This window comes from Drosophila montana, unplaced genomic scaffold, assembly GCF_035044405.1.
Source record: "Drosophila montana isolate Dmon_TW-CO22-7 unplaced genomic scaffold, ASM3504440v1 contig_3174_1, whole genome shotgun sequence".
Taxonomy (NCBI): domain Eukaryota; kingdom Metazoa; phylum Arthropoda; class Insecta; order Diptera; family Drosophilidae; genus Drosophila; species Drosophila montana.
In genome coordinates, this window is record NW_026998051.1 from 17827 (window position 1) to 39135 (window position 21309).

A 21309-nucleotide genomic window follows, 5' to 3' on the forward strand; every position below is an offset into this window, starting at 1 on the left:
ACATGACTGTTGTGACGAATACGAGATTGAGTGAGCCACACTTTTACAAACCTCACTATTGTGTTTTTAAGCCCAGCAGTGTATCAACGAATGATTTGCATCTTCTTGATTTGCAGGCCTTTGAGCTAAATATATTAACATATAAAATGGCCTCAGCGCCATACTTAGCTGCATGTGAACGAATTTCCCCTTGGCGAATCAATTGTAAAATCTTCGTTTCTCTGTTCGATCCATTAGGATTGCTGGCACCAATCATAATCGTCTCGAAAACCATCAAACAGGAGCGATGGCTGTTCGCCATGGCATGAATCTGTTCCGCAATCACTTCTTCAAGCATGGATAAAATGCGTAACGTCTCTTAAATAATTGGCGTTGATTGCAGTAGCCCGTTTTTGATTGCAAGCTGAGCTCACAGACATACAACTGCACGCATTCGGTGATGCGTGAATACATGCTTTCGGCTGTTGCGTTTAAGTGCGTTCCACGGAAAAAGCAAGAGCAGGTGAAAAATGGATACCGTCAAAATTGTCTAGCTCATGAGCTCCAGCAATCAATTCTAAAGTAACTATATTCTCGACTGGCTGAACAAAACTTGTTCGTAAAATCGTACTTTTCACAACTATGTTCGTTCATTTACACTTACTCAATTACCATGCATAACTAAAGGCATTAGTCGGTCTGTTGCGGCTGGTTTTTAAATGCAAGAGCTTCTGCGCGCAGCATTGTTCGATCTTGTGTGCACTGTGTTAGATATCGTCCTGATCTGCTTCGTCAAGTTATGGTTTCCCTGCTGCCTGTACGCGTCTCCAAACAACACCTATCGTTTAATAAGTAGCAAAGGTAATACAAAATCATTTATCGCCATATTTATCTGTAGAATCATTAAAACACATGATTGCCTGTCGTGGACCTATCTCACATCTATTTTTACAAAGCCACAAAATTTGTAGGAGCAATCAACAAGCTACTCGATTATATTGTCCTTCTGAAGAAATAACTTTTCATTTTCTTTCACCTAGGGCTCCACACCTTGGCGGTCTTTCGAAGGCCGCTGTCAAGAGCGTAATGGGTCTGCTGGTGCGTAACCTCGCGAATACCCGAATCACCTTTGAGGAGCTGAACAAAGCTGTCGATGAGATAGAAGTTGTAAAAAAATTCATCACCAACAACATCTCCAACTTTGATCATTACGATCAGATCACGGTTGTCAAACAGCAATTTTGGTCGTTGGTCTGCCGAGTACGTGAACGAGCTAAGAGCTAGGACAAAGTGGACTTCGGCTTCCCCAGGTCATCGTATCGAAGATAACTCACTGCTTTTGCTTTGTGAGTGACAAGGATGACCGTGTTCAAGTCGCACACATTCGCACTGAATAAGTTTGCTGTATTTCCTGTCTCTTGAAAGAAAGATCTTTCAAGGAGGCCGAGATGTTTGGTCATATACCTCATATATATATTAGTTATGCAATGCAATGCATGCATAACACTCAATCAGCTCTTTCAATAGATTATGCTAAGATTATGCTAACTTCTACATATGCAATTAAATGACATAAGTACACACACACATGTATGACGTTTTGCTCAGACTCCTTAATCTTAAGTTATGTTAATAAATAATTTCAGTATGCATTATCATTGAAGCCAGTTCGTGTCACTCAGCAACTTATTTGAACTTTATTAAAATTCCAAAAGATCAGAAAAACTGTTTTGACCCAACATTTTGGCGCACAACATGGGGCTGTGACACAAAAACACGAGCACAAAAGAGCACAAACCAATTTTTCAGGTAGCTTTATATGTATAAAACAATATTGTTCATTGCTTTTGTATATAATCTGGTACTCTCATGATTCCCTGCTAGCTCACGCGAATCCCGATGCAATATACTACATCCCATTTCCCGCCCAACCGACCGAGGGGCGCAGTCGTGTAACGACCGACACGAGTATTCCGTACATATGAGGAGCATAGTGAGACTAACAAATTCCTATTTTGATCAAGATATGTTGTTAAACAAATATTTGTTATAATTTTATAAAATTCCGGTGTTAATTATTGGTTGTGTAATTTGGGACATATTTTGATTTTTATTATTGTTATAGTTTCATCCAAGAGGGCTTCATTTGTGCAACTTCTCTGAAGTTTGAAAGAAGAAATATAATGTCTAGAAATTGTTAAGATGTAATTATTATACATATGATTAGCAAAGTGAAACTTATAAATTCCTGGTATAAATATCCTGATAATCAAAAGTACTTCAAATAAGTAATTAATTTTCGACTGATCGTTCCTAATAATTTCCTAGTTTGGTCAAGATATATCTTCCTAAACAAATCATCAAAAAATCATCGACAATATCGATAGTTATTTAATTCAACAGATATTTCATGGAATGTAAGCAAAAATACTAAAATGCACTGACAATTTCAGTAAATACTATATATAAAATTGTTGATTTTTATTAATGTTATTACACTATAATATGCTTAGCTGCCTCGATACTTAGATGCATCGGTAGGATAGCTGCTTGAAATTTTCTTTTCGCTGCAATAAAAGCTTATTTTGTATGAAATTAATTACGTTTAGTGAATCTAACTTAACAGATGTGTTGATTTTTGATTTGTTTTCCTTATGTATACAATAAACTGTATTGAAATTGAATTAAACGTAATTTAAATACATAAAGTTAATAAAAACTATCAAATTAATTTATTAAACTTAGTACTGTTAAATAGAATTTAGTAACTTAAAAAAAAAATAGAGGTTACTATAAAATCGATTCACTGATAGGAAAAAAAAATAATTGTGGTATCTGCCTTTTTAGGATAGCTGCTTCGTGGCAGCTAAGCAAATTATACTGTATAATATTCATCATAGTTGCCTTCCATTTGTCCAACTCATTTCAAGCTTGAAATAGTAGATATATGAGGTAGCTTCCTATGTATAAAATTCTTAACAGTATTGTTCATTGCATTTCTATATAATCTGGTACTCTCACGATTCCCCTCTAGATTCATACTTTTTTCAAAATTTACGTAAATCGCCTCGATGCTTTGTGTGAGCATTTTTTACTAATAAGTTCAAATTAATTATTTGTAGAACATGCCTGAGACTTTGCCAAAAGCCGTTATTGAAGATTTAAGTTGAAGCAGATAATCAATTCTCTTGATAAATGGAGCCACTGGCTCAAATTCTAGTCATTTGATTTGTTATTTACTGGAGGTGCATCAACATAACGTTCGTGTGGTGTTCCATTCTTGGATGGTTTTAGGTATATTCATCAGCGCTATGTATTGTAGTTTGTGTGTAAATATGTTGGTTTCTGTAATTTTGAGTTTGAGTTCTTTAATGTTGTTAAGCCAATCAAGTGGCTTGTGATCACTTTAATTTTTAAATGGACTACTATACAAATATGGGAGAAAATTTTTTATTGCCCACACACTTGCTAAAAGTTCTTTCTTTATTGCAATGCATTTTTTTCGTGATCTTGCTTGTTGTTTTGTTATTTATTTGAAATTCCTTTGAAATTTGGATGCGTGACCAGCTCGCTGATTAAAAGGCATTACGGATGTCCAACGAAACCACCCCGCAATACTCCTTTTCTCCCCTTCTTCTTCCATCGCGTTCCCTCTTTTGCTTTAGGTGCTATATCGACCACCGCCTTAATTGCGTCGACCGTAGACCTTGCCTTGTGAAATCAATGTTTGGACAGGGCCTCTTTCTCTTCAAAGACACTCAGTGCCTCGACTATAGTGACGACTTCGGAGTTTGAGTTTGAGATCTCTTGTCCGAGTTCTCCGAGTGCTGAGCTGTCGTACTTTGGTTTCGCTTAGTATTAGTCTCTGCAGGGTCGGCTACCGGTTCACCAACGGGTGATATCATCATTTTCCTGCTCTTTGCAAAAGCATCAAAGATCTCTTTCAGTTGTGGTGTTTGATTTGTACTCGTTTTGTTGGGTTCCAACTCCTTAGCCGTTGTCTTGGACGTTTCTACAGCAGCTATCTGATGTAGTCGTCTTATGATAATGAGACGTATAGAACTAATAAATTCCTTGGTTAATAAACAAGAGAGTATTTCTTACAAGAATTTCATTTTCGGTCGATCGTTCCTATTGCGGTAATATGCTATTGTTTCATTATAATAGACCAATGTTAATCAAAATTGAGCCCAATTCGAGAAAATTTACATCATTTGTAACAAGTCCAGGGCAATAAGAATTTCTGTGCGTCCCTTTTGGAATATCGAACTCCCCAGCTGTATTTTCCAGATTCATTCAAGCAATTCTTGTAGATCTTGTACAGGATGGTACAGGCGTAACTTATATGGATGATCTTATAATTCCCTCCAAGAATATAGATGAAGGTATCCAAAAGTTAAAGAGCGTACTGGACAGAGCAGCAGAGTTTAACTTGCGTATTAAGTGGAGCAACTGCCAGTTTCTTATGAAGGTTGACTTATTAGGGTATGTTATACAGGGAAGCACAATAACACCATCTGTGAAAAAACACAGGCAGTTCAAAATTTTCGTATACCAAATGACCGAAAGATTAACGTCGTATTAACCGCTTTCCGGTTTGTTACGAAAATACGTACAGTTTAAAGTTGATGAAGAACAATGAAGTACATACGGACGCTTCAATGAATGGTTATGGTGGTTTACTCTTGCAAAAAGACTTGGACGATCAATTGTTCCATCCAATTCAATATTTAAGTCGAAAAACGAAACCCTCAGAGGAAAAATATCATTCTTATGAGCTTGAGGTGTTGGCTACAGTCGAGGCCTTGAAAAAGTGGCGCGTTTACTTGGCATAAAATTTAAGATTGTTACCGATTGTAACGCTTTCGCTTTAACCATGAAAAAACGTGGCGACATTCCATTACATTACATTGCATTATTCCTTCAAGATTTTGACTACAGCATTGAGCATCGAAATGGCAACAAAATGAGGCATGTTGATGCTTAGAACCGCGTATCCTGTCTTATGCTTGAAGATGCTGCAGCACAAATTGCAGAAAGCGCAAGCGAGAGATGATTGGTCCGAGCTGTGCTAGCTGTCTTGGATTGTAGCACATACGAAGATTTTTATATCAGGCATGGCATTTTATTCAAGGATCCCATCAAGGATCTTATAGTCGTACCATCGCTAATGGAAAACGAAATCATTAGAATTGCACACAAGCAAGGGCATTTCTCAGCGAAAGCGATCATGTTGGTCCAATTGAGCAGATTATTAAAAACTATAACTATATTCTGGTGATAGTCGAGACCAATTACAAAATTGGTTTGCCTCTATCCAACAAAAAATACCACCGCAGAAGAAGTTGTAGATCGTTTCAAACTTGTTCAAGGAGTACTGCGAAGCAGAAGGTATACAGTATCTTACGATGGCTAAGATACGATAGGAGATCCAAAAGGAAACGGTCAGGTAGAACGTATCCACAAAATTATAATACCAATGTTGTCGAAACTATTTCGTGAAAATCCTTGTATCTGGTATAGGCATATTGATGTCGTTCAACAGACAATCAACAGTACGCCGCCAAGAAGCACTAAAGTTTCACCGTTTTGATCATTGACTTGTGTGGAGATGAAACATAAAAGAATATCGGACTTACAAGAATTATTAGATGAAGCTGCTATAGAGGATCTTAGTGAAAGAGAAGTTCGTAGAGAAGCGCAATAAAATATAGCGAAAATAAACGAGCTTCTAGTCATTAAGAAAACACAGTAATGTCCATATAAAATAGTGAAGATTCAAAACCATTGTAGATATGACGTAGAAAAGGTAGGCGACCACGAGGGTCAAGGGAAATGTGTATAAAAGTAGAAGAGATTGATCGCACGATAGAGTTAGGTGTTATCGAAGAGGCCCGCCAAACGATGTGTTCACTTATTAACCAGGTTATTCCATATAAGTTAAAGTATCACGTCTAGAATTATCTAGATGATCTGTTGGTATTATCAAATAGTTTTGAGGAACATTTATTGCATCTTGCTGAGCTTGCCACTCAATTGCGCAGTCAGCATAGAATTTCAGATCAATACATGAATAGGAATAGGTGTAAGCGACAAGGTGAAGATTATATAGTACAGCCCTATGGACATTGGCGGACCTCTTAACCTGGATGACTCAAGCCTGATAGAATATTTTATTGAGGGAATACCTGACTCGAGGAGTAACAAAAGTAATCAAGGCAAGACTCTGCAGCAACTAAAAGAACAGATCAAGGTTTACGAGAAAATCCGTAGTAGTCGCCCTCAAACGTCTAATACGGGTAGGATGCATAACGATACCGAAGAAAAGAAACCTGACTTGAATAAAGAACGATTTAAGAAATGTTTCAAATGCGGCGTTCCATTAAATCTAGCCAGATAATGTGGACAGTCAATAAAATGTTACAAGTGTGCGCAACCAGGACATAAGGCAGCTAACTGTTCAAGATCGCGTGCAGTGGAGAAGAGAGAAGACGAAAATGCGAACACGATGATTAACAAGGCTAACAGTAGTGGAAAATGCATTTTTAAGGAGTTGTCTTGTAAGAACATATGCTTCTCTGCATAAATCGATACAGGCTGTGACCTCTGTCTAATACGCGATGATATCGTTAAAGAGCAAGGAAAGGTTAAACTGAATAATGAAAAACAGTGTCTTGTTGGCATCTGTAATAGTGAGCTAAATCCACTATGAAGCTTTGTCACTCAAGTCGAAGTTGATGGTATCTTACTGGATATAACCAATTATGTTACGAGCAGAGACGACATTCAATACTCAGCTGTAATAGGAAGCAGCGTATTGAAGCAAGCGGAGTTAATAGTATCGGAAAATAACGGAAGATACTGTCGAAAATAATAAGCCAGACATAGAGCTTTTACAAGAAATCAAAGATGTATGTTTTTTTGCACAAAGTCAGGAGGCTGACATCGATCTATATCACTTAGAAAAAACTGTTGCAGACGCAGTTCAAAATATTCCTATACCGCGTGACCAAAAGAGTTTGCAGCGTTTTCTCGGATTAACGTCGTACTTTAGGCGCTTTGTAGAAGACAATGCCAAACCACTCTCCGATTTGTTACGGAAAGACGTGCAGCTTAAGGTTGATTAAGAACAACTCGTCGCGCGTTTACTTGGCATAAAATTTAAGATTGTGACCGACTGTAACGCTTTCGATTTGACCATGAAAAAACGTGGAGATATTCCATTAAGGCACTTTGGGCACTCTTCCATCAAGATTTTGACTACAGTATTGAGGCACATTGATGTTTTAAGCCGCGTATCCTGTCTTATGCTTGAAGACTCACTGTAGCACAGAGAGAGTTCTCAGTTGAGAGTGATTGACGTGTTTTAATTGTGCTCCAAGATTTTTATATATTTTTGCGCTTAAATCCAGCTTTTTATTTCAAAATTTTGCATTTTTTGTGCTTTATTTAAAAAGCTTTTATTACTTGTCTGTAAGTCTGTTAATTATTGCATATATTAAACACTGCGTCAGTTCCATATTGTTGTTATTGCCTGTTTTGATTCTTTTGCTTTGGTGCTCCCCTGTGCAAACACTTGTTTGTGCGTGTGTTCGCTGCTGCAAATTTATTCTTGTGCATCACGCTCTCGAAAATTTTTGCTGTTGCTTTTCGCTCCAAACAATTTGTTTGTGTACGACTAGTTATTTTTTGAGCGTTTACATGCTCTATTCTTGTGCACTGTTTTTCGTTTCGGTCTGCGCTCTCGCAACTTTTGCTTATTCTTATAACGCTGTTAGTAATTATGTCGTGCTGTAAGAAACCTTGCACGTTCAAGCAGGCTGATGATATGCATTGCCGCAATTTGTTAATTGCTGGCTGTGTGAGAATATAATGCATGCTAAATGTGCAGGTCTCACTGGGCGTGATTGCGACAAGATCACTGCAATTGCCAAGAAGGGCTGCGGCGGCTTGCGTTGGTCGTGCCCAGAATGCATCGAAAGGCAAATTGATTTCTCCAGAATGTATAATTCTGTGAGAAATCAATTCTTAAAACTAAATAGCGTTGCCAAGCAGCTCTCGAGTAGTTTTGATTCGAGTTGTGAGTTGCTTAGCAAATACAAATTCGTGTCTCCAACCAATCGTCGGTTGGAGCCTCAATTTTTGCAGTTGCCCTCTCCGTCTGTCCATACACCTATGCCTCTGTTGTCCCTGCCTAGGAACTTGGATTTATCTCCAATGTTGTCATTATCGCCTTCTCCGAGCGACTGCCCAAATATTACCCCAGTTTTATCCCGTGAAATAGTCCCATTAGACCCTGTAGCTGAACCTGTCCCAGTTAGCCAAACTGCCTCAGCCCCCTCAGCTCCTGGCCGCAAAGGTAGACCTGCGCGCAATCTTGCCCAGATTGTTAAAAACAATCATGGTGCCTCTTTAGCCCCACCAAATCCTGTTCTCCCTGCAGCCCCATCAGCGCCTACGTTAACTGTGGTTGCCCCTCGTAGGCAAGTTTTTGTGTCTCGACTTTCGTCTGACACCACCTCTGAGTCATTGGCAGCCTATATTGCTAGCAAATCTTCTGCTAGCGTGTCAATTACTAAATTTAATTTCTCCACTCCTCGTGAAATATCATCATTCAAAATAAATGTTTCACATGATATGTTCCCAATCATTTGTGATCCCAAATTTTGGCCTCCACACATGATTGTTCACGAGTTCAAGCCAAAAAACCGTAACCAGCCTGTCACCCTTCCAGTCCCTTCAATACAGGGTACCATTTCTGCCCCAAAAAACTAACTTCTTCTTCTGACCAAGTCTCTATTCATTATCAGAATGTCAGAGGTCTCATTTCAAAACTAAAAATCTTTTCATGGCCAGCACTTCCTTCGATTCGGGTATAATCGCATTTTCAGAAACATGGTTAAATTCAACCATATCTGATTTTGAGGTTTTTTGAATAATTTTATTTTGCATAGAAATGATCGGCCGACTCGAGGTGGTGGAATAGTCAGAACTTTTCTGTTTTAGTACGCCTACTGACGCTGAGATTGTCTCAGTCAAGGTGTCTTTTCCTACACGGAATATTTATATCACATGCTCTTATGTTCCTAATTCTTCTGATATTCAAGTTTATATGAAACATATTCCTTGTATTAAAGAAGTGCGTGATAATGACCTATTTATTGTGTTGGGTGATTTTAATTTGCCGAACATCTCTTGGTTACTTTTCACTGCCGAAAATTATTTAGTGCCCTCAGCACAGCATGACTTTATAGATTGCATGCTTGACCTTTCGTTGTTTCAAATCAATTCAATTTCTAATCATTTGAATAGAACACTTGATCTTGTATTTGTTAACGACTACCTTATTTCTAATGTATCTAGGTCCCCTCCTTTATCTCTTCCTGAGGATGTATATCATCCTACTTTAGAGGTTGCAATGTTCAATTGTAATCCTCTCATTTCGTGCTCATCTGCCAATAAGCCCCGCCGTTGCTTTCGCAAAGGAAATTATTCATTGCTGAATCACCTTATTTATGCAACCGATTGGTCTTTTTTATATGACTCGGTTGACATGAATACCGCTATTAACTTTTTTTATTACACCCTAAACTCCCTCTTAGATATGTGTATTCCCAGGTCAATTCCTTCGACTACTTCTTCAAAGCCACCTTGGTTTACTTCCAGATTATCGAATCTAAAAAATATAAAATCTAAATATCTCAAAAAGTTTAAAAAGTCTGATTCGTGTACAGACCTGGCTAAATATTCCATAGCCAAGTCGAACTTCTTTCTTCTGAATTCTCAATGCTATGAGAATTATCTAACTCGTTGCAAAAGCCAATTTACCCTAAATCCGAGATAGTTTTACAATTTCGTAAACTCGAAGCGTAAATCTTCAAGTTTGCCATCTTCTTTTTCTCTCGGGATGGATAAAGCTAGCAATGACTCTGATTCTGCTAACCTATTTGCTTATTTTTTTAATCAACTTACTCTTCAGTCTGTCCTAATAATAATTCTTACCCTTACACTATTACTTCCTCTAGTTCTATACCTCCCCCTATGATTTCCCATTCCTCTCTCCTTTTAGCTTTAAATTCTTTAAAATCATCTTTCTCTCCTGGGCCTGACAATATCCCTAGTTGTCTAGTCAAGGAGTGTAGTTCTTCCCTTGTTTATCCATTGCTAAAGCTTTTTAATTTATCCCTTGAATCTTCTGTCTTTCCATCTCTTTGGAACCGAATAGGTTTCCCTCCGTCTCTATTGCTTTGGATTAGTTCTTATTTAAAAGGTAGGACCCAAAGAGTAATGCTGAGGTTGACTACCTCTAAACAGGTTCACGTTACTTCTGGTGTTCCTCAAGTTGTCATCTTGGACCTTTACTCTTTACTCTTTTTATAAATGATCTTCCCTCTGTTATATCCCATCCCCGTGTACTCATGTATGCGGACGACGTGAAACTTATTCTATCATACACCAATCCCCTACATCATTCTCGTCTTCAAGACGATTTGAACGCTATGCAACTTTGGTGCTCGGCCAATCAATTGCATCTGAACTGTTCAAAGTGTATGTTTATGACATTTAATAGTACTACACCTTATCTGGTCAGTTATACAATCGACAATACTCCATTGCAACGTATACTAACAGTTAAGGATTTAGGCGTTCTTTTTGATTCTAAACTCTGTTTCAATCTTCACATAGATACCATCGTTAATGAGGCAAAAGGTGTACTTGGATTCATTAAACGATGGTCTAAAGAGTTTAACGATCCTTTTATAACGAAACTTCTGTACATCTCACTTGTTAGCCCTATCCTTGAATACTGCTCTTGCATCTGGTCTCCGCAGTATAACAATAGCCAGGATCGTATTGAATCTGTTCAGAAGCAATTTCTGCTTTTTGCCTTATGAGGTTTAAATTGGGACCCTAATCTTCGGTTAATCATTCTACTCCAGCAGGCTGTTTCTTCTTAATCTTCCGTCGTTAACCAACCGTAGAACAATACTCGGTGTTGTCTTTCTACATAAGTTGGTTGTTGGCGATATAGATTCTCCTTTTCTGCTAGGGCGTCTTCAATTCTCTGTTCCGGCTAGACCAACCAGAAATTATCGCCCCTTATTCCTATCGACGTGCACAACAGACTACGCTATGCACAATCCTTTTGCGTGCTATGTAAAAATTACAATAGTTTGCATCACGTTTTCTCTGCCGAACTTTCTCTACCCCTAATAAAATCGTTGCTTTCAGGATACCTTCGGGAAGTCACTGACCATTCCCAGCTATGAGCAGGGGCATAGCTTGCCGGACAGGCTGTAAATTTTCCCCCACCGGGCCGGTGATTTCCCATTACTTTCCCAATACTATCTCTTTATCCTATCTACTTAACACTCTGTATATCTAGCATACAGTTCTTTACTTTATTAACAATCTTTTTACTTTCTTTTCTCCTATTTATGATATATTCTTAAATAATATAGCAAATTAAGATTATTTTTAATTTTACTTAAGAGCACTTTTTCCTACTTACACCCTTCTTCTTAGATGTAGGCTCTAATAGCGTCACTGACAAAATTAGCTGTGAAAAGGGGCACAGCTGGCCGGACTGGCAAATAAAACACCTCCATCGGTCGGTGATGCTATTAGAAATTTGTGTTCTCTATCTAGGCTTTTAGCATCTAAATTTCATAATTGTAAATATAATGTATTGAATAATTAGGAAGACACTCGTTTGGTCGACCACTAATAAATAAATAAATAAATAAAAATAAATAAATAAGCGAGAAATGATTGGGTCCGAGCTGTGCTAGCTGTTTTGGATTGTAGCACATACGAAGATTTTTATGTTAGGCATGGTATTTTATACAAGGATCCCATCAAGGAACTTATAGTCGTACCATCGCTTATGGAAGACGAAATCATTAGAATTGCACACAAGCAAGGGCAAGCAATCGAGAAGACATTCTATATTCCGCAGCTATCGTCAAAAGTGCCAAAAATTGTAAAAAGTTGCATAGAATGCATAATATCTGAGAGCAAATCAGGCAAGAAAGAAGGGTTTTTGGCACCAAATGACAAAGAGGACAAGCCTTTAGGCACGTACCATGTGGATCATGTCGGTCCAATTGAACAGACTAGTAAAAACTATAACTATATTCTGGTGATAATCGATGCGTTTTCAAAATTTGTTTGGCTCTATCTAAAAAAAAATACCACCGCAGAAGGAGTTGTAGATCGACTAAGACGGCAGGCAGCAGTGTTTGGAAATCCTAAGCGCATAATATCAGATAGGGGTGCAGCTTTCGTTTCAAACTTTGTTCAAGGAACAGTACAGAAGGTATACAGCATCTTACGATAGCTACAGGAGTTCCAAGAGGAAACGGCCAGGTAGAACGTATCCACAAAATTATTATACCAATGTTGTGAAAATCCTTGTAGCTGGTATAAGCATATTGATATCGTCAACAAACAATCAACACGGCAAAATATAGCAAAAATACAGCCGGAAAACCGAAAATCTTTTAATAAACATCGCAAAAAAGAGTCCAATTATAAAACAAACGAACTTGTAGCCATTAAGAGAACACAGTATGATACTGGTTTAAAATTGAAACCTAAATTCTTTGGTCCATATCAAATAGTAAAGATTCAAAGCCATGGTAGATATGACGTAGAAAAGGTAGGCGACCACGAAGGTCCAGGGAAAACTACAACTGTAGCAGAATATATGAAAAAATGGGAGAAAAAATGCTAATTCAACAGAAGATTAGTCATTCGGGTCGAATGAAGTCAGTATGGTCGAATGTAGGAGTTGGAAATATAACTTACAATCAGTTAAACTAAACAGGCGAGTATAATGTTGACATTAATCTCATTTGGTAATATTAAAACACTTATCATATGCAACCCTGCTATGGATATTTAATCCACTATATCTCGATAAAAATAGAAGTAGGAGAAGCTCAGTTTTAAGCTAAGAGAGTCAATGAAAAGATGTGTTCGCTGTAGCTCGTTGTCTTTGAAATACATGTCGGAAAAAGTACAATAATTATAAGTTTACGTTTGTTCACCAATTTCTTTAAATAAAATAAAAAGAACATAAAGAACCCAAGTGCTTGTGAAAACCATCGAATGGTCGTCCCTACATATAGCTATATCTGATGTATATCATTTTACATGTTCGAGACTCTTTTAGCCATGGTTATTCGCATTTGTTGTCGTTGTTGTTGTTTTTCTTCTTTCTTTAAATTTGTGATTTGTACTTCATCTTTGTCATCATCGTCGTCATCGTCTACAACTATATCTTGATCATCATCTTGATCAAATTGTCATCTTTATGGGTAATTATCTAATCTAAAAACGTCGCAGCGCCAAAGTGCGCTTCAAATAGAGAAAAATGGCTCGATGTATTATCTTGGACAACTGATCAAAGCTAACCGCATCCGGCTGCTCCACAATTTGCTGGATGTGCAAGATCGTATTACAGCTAAAGCTGGACTCTGTATCCGCATCTCGGACATTCTGTATAGCCTCCACATCTGCCATGGTCAGCGTTCGGCTCAACATGCCCGTCAGCGAATAGGCAAGGGATTGTCGCAGCTGGCACACCGCATTCAGTATGGCCGTAAAGCAACCGGTTCGTCCAATGCCCGCCGAGCAGTGTATCGCCGGCAACGGTTGCACCGCATTGAAGATGTCCTGCTTGTAGATCTCCAGACGTTGGGCGTTCAAATGGGCATTACGCGTGTAGCGCTTGTCATCATAATTATCCAACTCTGACTCGCATTTTCCCAGATTGAGCACATGCAGGCAGGTGTCCAGCAGTGTATTAATATCCCGCGGCGAATGATGATCCGGCCAATCCGGATACCAACAATGATAGCAGCAGATCTTTTGCAAATAGTACTCCAGCCGACCCGCGCTCTCCGGCACATTGATGCAGTAGAGCACCACCAGCTTGTGCTCGGAGTAGCCATTGCGTCGCCCAATGCCCACATTTTTGGCCAAAAAGAAGCTGCCATCGCTCAGCTCAAAGACTTCACGGCTGCAGGATGTGCGTCCTGTCCACATGCGGACTGCTGCCGCCGCCGTCTATGCAGCCGCGTATATAACGCACCGTGTTCTGATAGATTATTAGCCAAAACTCGAAAATTGTATTGGGAATAGGGTCCGCGAGACCACATAGCACTTGGACACATAGTCCGGGCTCCTGATGTAATTGGCATTGATATAGGGTATATCCTCATTTGCCAGTAGCGTCGTTTTGCTGATTAGCTCCTCGCTGCTGGTTTGTGGCTGCAGCAGGCAGCTTAGCAGCTGCTGCTGCTGCAGATTCAACAGCTCCGTGGTCTCGCTCTCGAGCAGCACGCGCGAATGTTCATTGGGCAAAATCATTTTGTAGCCAAATTCACCTTATAGCTGTCATCGAAAACATGATTCAGCTTGATCAGCGGAGCGGATTCCAGGCGCTCTGCAGCATCTGTATGCTGGCAAAATAAATTTTCTAATATATTCTTAGTTTTGTCAAGACACATCTTGTTAAACGAAAAGGTAGTTTATACAATTTCTTAATATTCGACAATAAAATATAGTGATCTTATGTTTATAATTTTTTGCATATATAGAGGCAGGATGGGGACACAAAAACAAAATAAAAAAAAGTTGTCCATAAAAGAAACTGCTTTTCGACTAATTTTTATATATTGTCTTTATGTTAAAGTAGTCTGATATTGATAGGTTTTTGCATATATTTAGGGTGCATAATAAAACTTAAAGCTTCCAAGGTTACTCAAGATATCTTGAAGAACAAAAGAGTTTTTCATACAAGTTCTTAATTTTCGATCGATCGGCAGCTTTCGGATATATCAGTTCTATGTTAACGGGATTTGGTTTGAATATAAGGAGAATAATGAAACTACCAAATTCCAAGTTTGATCACGACACACATTTGAGGAGCATAGTGAAATTAATAAATTCCCATTTTGGTCAAAAAATCTTCATAAACTAAAAAGTAGAACCTACAAGTACATTATTTTTGACCGATCGTTCCTATGAAAACTATAAGAATTAGTAGTCTTATGTTTATAAGAATTTGTATATATGTAAGGAGCACAGTGGCACTAACAAAATCCGTTTTTCTAAAAGATATAATAATTAGAATAAAGTTTTCCATAAAAGAACATAATTTTCGAATGATGCTTTAGTGCGTCTATAATATAGTGCCTATATATATATTTAGGGTACAAAGTTGAGTTTTTCAAAGAGCCATCGGTGACATCCTGGATTACGCAATAATCTTTTCTAAAAACGAAATTGACCATGTGCAACACATTGACACAATCTTAAAATGCTTGGCCGATGCCAACATGAGAGTAGTACAAGAGAAAACAAAGTTCTTTAAAGAGAGCGTCGAATTATTAGGCTTTGTGGTGACCCAAAACGGGGCAAAGACTGACCCTGACAAGGTCAGAGCGATACAAGAGTATACTGCGATCATTTCTGGGGCTAGCTAGTTACTACAGGGGGCTTATTAAGAACTTCGCAGCAATAGCAAGGCCTCTAACCAATATTCTAAATGGAGAAAATGGCTCGGTGAGCAAACATATGTCCAAAAAGGTCACGATTGAATTTGACGAAACTCAACGTAATGCCTTCTAAAGACTGAGGAATATCCTGGCATCAGAAGATTTCATACTTATGTACCCAGAATTCAAGCAGCCCTTTGACCTAACTACTGACGCCTCAATGGATGGCGTCGGTGCAGTCCTATCCCAAGGGGGCAGACCTTTTTTCATGATTTTACGCACGCTAAAGCAAATCGAGACACACTACGCCACAAATGGGCGAGAATTGTTGGCCATTGTCTGAGCTCTTGGCACTGACCATCAGCCCCTTACTTTTGCTGTCTCAGATAGAAACACGAATGCAAAAATCAAACGATGGAAGGCATGTATTGATGGACACACAACGCAAAAGATTTCTACAAACCAGGCAAAGAAAATTAGGTGGCGGATGCCCTGTCTCGTCAAAATGTAAACGCCTTACAAAACAATATACAGTCAGACGCTGCAGCGATTCACAGCGAATTGTCATTGACCTACACGGTCGAAACGACTGAAAAACCGTTAAACTGTTTCAAAAGTCAAATTGTTCTTGAAGAAGCGAAATTTCCATTGAAACGAGTTATCATACTATCTGGCCAAAAAATACGCCACCTAATAAACTTAACAGTCATAAATACCCTATTCGAAACAATTAAGCCCCTCATCAACACTGAAGCGGTAAACGCATTTACCAGCACTAGCCAGTATACTACATGATTTGGTACTAAACTTTCCCACAACCAAATTCTGGCACTGCAAAAATATCGTGGTCGACATTACAGATGAAAATGAACAAGTCGAAATTGTCACCACCGAACATAACCGCACAGAGCCGCCCAGAAAAATAGTAAACAAATCCTTCGCGATTACAATTTTTCACAATAGACGAAGTTGGCCAACAAAATAGTAACAAATTGCCAGATATGCACTAAAGCAAAGTACGATAGGCACCCCAAAAAACAAATACTTGGTGAGACACCAATTCCATCATACGCTGGAGAAATACACCGCATTGATATCTTTTCAACTGACCAAAAAATATTTCTTACTTGCATTGACAAGTTCTCAAAATTCGCCTTAGTACAACCACTGGCGTTCGCACAATAATGGATGTAAAACCGCCCATTATTCAGCTGTTGAATTTATTCCCACAGACCAAGACAATTTATTGCGATAACGAAGCTTCTTTTAATTCAGAAACTATCAGGACGCTGTTAAAAAACGGGTACGAAGTCGACATTGTAACGCGCCACCACTACACAGTTGCTCAAATGGCCAGGTCGAACGTTTTCACAGCACACTCGCATACATAGTCAGAGCATTTAGCCTAAAAATGCCTGACGATACAGTCGAATTGATACTAAGGGCAACAATCGCGTACAACCGGTCCATACATTCGGTCACAGACCAGACACCCATCGACATAATACACGCAGCGTCTAACGAACTTAAAATAAAATTGCAAAGGCCCAGCACGATAGCATTGAAAGATCCAACCCGAATAGACAAAACAGGGTATTTGAGGTAAGCGAACAAGTTTTCGTAAAAATAACAGAAGATTAGGAAATAAGTTAACACCGCTTTGCACAGAAGAAACAATTCAAGCAGACCTGGGAACGTCTGTTCTTATGGAGAGTGGTCCATAAGGACAACCTCAAATGATTGATGCTCTCAAGTAAAAATCACACGGGCTAAAATAGCATGTTAAAAGTTTAAGCGCATAACAATTTCCATTCTGTGCTTCTTTTATTTTTACAGGATTGGACTTGCAATCCTACTAGTGTTAGGAGTTATACATGTTCGGATTATCGACTACTTCCACTCCAACTTTATCCCAGTAATCGACGGAAAGGTACTGGTATGGGAGCAACGTGATTTTCTGAAGCACTCAAGCACTTTAACATACCTCGCTAGCATAGCAGATGAAACAGTAAAATTATCCAAATTATTCCCTCAGTCGCACATGCGAGAACTGCTAGAATTGGATACAGAGCATATCAGAAATCTATAGATGTGCACCACAGAATGCCAAGAAGTTTAGACTTCTTGGGTTCAGCACTCAAGGTAATAGCAAGCACGCCAGACGCCTCTGATTTCGAAAAAGTAAGGTGATTTTGAGTCAAATTTAATTGATGCGAACAATAGGCAGGTAGTCATTAATACACAAACACAGACACAAATTAATAAACACACCGACACAGTGAACGAAATATTTAAAGCTTAAAGAAATGAATTGGTTGACACGCCGCATTTGTATGACACTATTAGCAAGTAACAGAATACTAATAAATCCAATATCGAACTTGGTACTCACAATTACAATAGCTAAAGCGGGTATAATAAATCCCACTATTTGTGATCACGATGATTTGAAATCAATTATAAATAAACACCCAGTCGAAGTTCCCATAGTTAGCCTAACCGAAGCGTCTAAAATAAAGGTCCTCCAGTCCGAGAACATTGTCCATATATTAATAGCTTATCCTAGGGTCAAGCTCATATGCAAGAAATTCACTATCTTCCCGGTGGCACACCAACTCGTCACACTACAGCTACAAGATGATACCATAGCCGAATGCGACAAATAGATTCTAGCGGTTAATGAATGCGTAACGGCCGCAATCAACGGCACAAAGTATGTAAACCAGCGCGACATGTTAACTAGATCGCCGGGCGCGTCATCCAAAATTTCGAGGACGAATTGAAGGCCGCCGGGTCACATAAAAACTGGACTACAGCAGGCGTCATCCTCAGTATCGTTGGCATTGGCTTTTTCATCGTTTGGCAAATTGTAACAAATTGCAAACAAGCATCGAAGGAGGTACAGAAGGCCATTAACAGCTATAAAATAACTGAGGACGGTCAGAAGCTTGAGGGGAAGTAGTTAACTCATAAGAATTGCACTTCGTATTTGTCATAAGAACACACTTTGGTTTATAAATACGCAAGAATGTTGCAGTGCCCTTTGCTGACATCGCGACATTCTGCTGACGCATGAGTTCAGTGCCCGGCCACTGCGGCCAGCAGCGCTAACCCGACTGTGTTGGCGTATGCTGATTCGGCTTGCCGGATATAGCAGCTGATACTTATGCGCCCAGCCTTTGGGTACAATCTAATTCAATAATTCAATTCAGTTTTAGTTTGTATCTGACTTTCAATAAATATACTTGCTCCGGCTTTGCCGTTATAACATACTTTCTTATTATTGATACAATCACTGAGCCACAAGGCCAGCGATAAGAGAGCGAAGTGAAGCTCCCAACAAAATCATCGTAAGAAGACTTGTTACAATCTCCTCGCATATTGCCTGCGAGATACTATGGACAGCGGCCGACTGCGCTTCCTTCAACAGCGCGGGACGGCAACTTCTTAATTTATATACTATATGGGGTCGGAGATGCTTTTTTCTGCCTGACACATTTACCCTCTTTATTATTTCTAATGGGTTCAGGGTATAAAAATTGTATGTTTTTTGGAGCATGTATTGGAGTTCAACCACTTACAACCGACTATTAAATAGAACAAATACTAATGAAACAGTACTCTTCCGTGATATTTCCTTTGAGCCCCAAAGTAAATATAATATTCTAAATACATCAAACATAAGCGCAAGTCAGTGGCACGACCAAATGTAATATGATCAGTCACTTGACGTCTATCGACTTATGCCATCTTACGGCATAAGCGCTTACCATGCCTCCACACGCGCTCTACGAGTATATTAGCCATTAACATAATTATGCTTAGTTAAAAGGGTAAGTTACCATAAGCTCTTGTTGAACTTTAGAAATCATTCGATAAACTGACAACAAAACGAGCCCATCGACGATTCTCCCTAATAAAAGCCATATGTGATCAATACATTTTTTTTGAACAAACAAATTTTCCATACAGATCTTAATTTTCGACTGATTGTTGGTATGCAAGCTATATGATATAGTAGACCGATATTAATATCATGTGGTATATATGAAGAGCATATTATAACCTTGGCAAACGGTCATGGCAATATCAGCACAATTGTTGATGCTGATCTAGAATATTTATTCCTTATTGGGTGGAAGATGTCTTCTTCTATGCGACACACTTTGATCACAAAATAAACAAAGGGATATTAAATTCAAGGACATTCAAGTAGAAATTTTTTATGATTTGAAACTGTCGTACGTTATACTAATGCGCCAATAAAATATTTCAATAAGAGAATCTACGAAACAAAAATTGACGACCATGGCTGTTTTAGATCGACTCGCATGTTGATACTGATAATCTGAACACATCACTTTCCGTCCATATTGCACCCATGACCTTGTGAAACAAAAGTGTATTTTCTTATCCATTTAAATGGATGCAGGTAATAAAACGTTTACTTACCTCGTATCAAGTAAAACGAATGACTTAACAGAATTTTTATGTTCAATGTCTGCCACTTCTCTATATAGTCAAGTATAGAATTTTTTATATAGTTTTGATTCATTAGGATGAAGTACACATGCGATATAGCATCAACAAACGATATGTCGTCAGCTAAAGTGCTATAGTACTTAATAAACGATTCAAAAACATCCGCTGTGAGATCGGTAGCCTTTACTCGCTTAATAAATGTACTCTCAGTTGTCTCCCATAATGCTCGGTGACAATTCCAAAAAGAAATATATCGGTCGACTTCCTCACGTTGATGCCTAACTTCAGCTTCTACGTTGAAAATCAGATCTATACACTCTGCATCTTCCCGAAAGACTTTTGGAAATGGATTAGATTGTTGTTCCTTAGGCAATTTCATTTTATTCCCAACACGGGGAAATTGTTGAAGTATACCTTGCATTCTATAAATAATGCCTTTTATTAAATCGGCTACATTATCCATGCTAGGATATAGTTCAATACGCCGTTCTTTAATATCAGACTCCATAACAAGAACAGGAGATGCTGCAATATCAGTTTCACGATGTAGAGCTGAGCATACCATACTTAATGAATTTCGAGCACTCGTTAAGAACGCAGTGGCCAGCATATCATCAATGACATTTACATAATTGTACCATTCAATTGCCATCTGTCAAATAAAGAAAAGGTTGTTGTTTATTTCATTGAAAAAATTATTATGCTTGCTCAATTTGTGTACATTTACATAATATCTACAAATATATTCGGACAAATATATTATTTAGCTCTATTTTTGTATAGCAAAATATTGTATATTCGAACCCTGTGTGAAGCATTAAAGATGAATTAATATTAAGCAATGTAAAAGTTTAAGACAAAAAAACCATTATAATAGAAACATTATAGCTATCAAATTTTTGAATGCGTCGCAAAATTTTAACATGGTTTCTCTTATCTTATCAAACGCCAGCCTAATGGGTTTTGCTATTAACATCTTTTTAGATGCGTTAAAAAGAGTCCAACAAAAGTTTTCCAACATCTAGGACAATTTAGCAAAGCGCTTGCTATGCTGGCATCAATTTGTAAAATGAGCCACTCGTCCATTCTCAATGAAAACAAACATCTCCCGGCCCAACTCGGGGGATCTAAATTAGACAACCGGTTAGCTGTGGGTATAACTCAGCGAGAACAATATCACAATATAGTTAAGCCTTTCTGAATACTGCAGCGTCTTTCACGCCGAGGTATTAGAACATGACGATTAAACTAAATAATACATCAGCATTTTATAATTTTTATATTTATTAAAAATTTAAGTTAACTATTAAATACCCGGTTGCATACCCAAAGTGTGTATCGA

At 38.3% G+C, this 21309-nt stretch overlaps 1 long non-coding RNA gene across 1 annotated transcript; it reads right to left on the bottom strand.

Annotated features, from left to right (window-relative positions):
• Positions 1-19682: 19682 nt before the first annotated feature.
• LOC135431182 (uncharacterized) lies at positions 19683-20615 on the bottom strand. Its single transcript, XR_010436751.1, has 2 exons — positions 19938-20615; positions 19683-19871 (listed from the first exon to the last, which is right to left on the bottom strand). It is a non-coding gene; the product is annotated as an uncharacterized LOC135431182 (long non-coding RNA).
• Between the last annotated feature and the right edge of the window lie 694 nt (positions 20616-21309).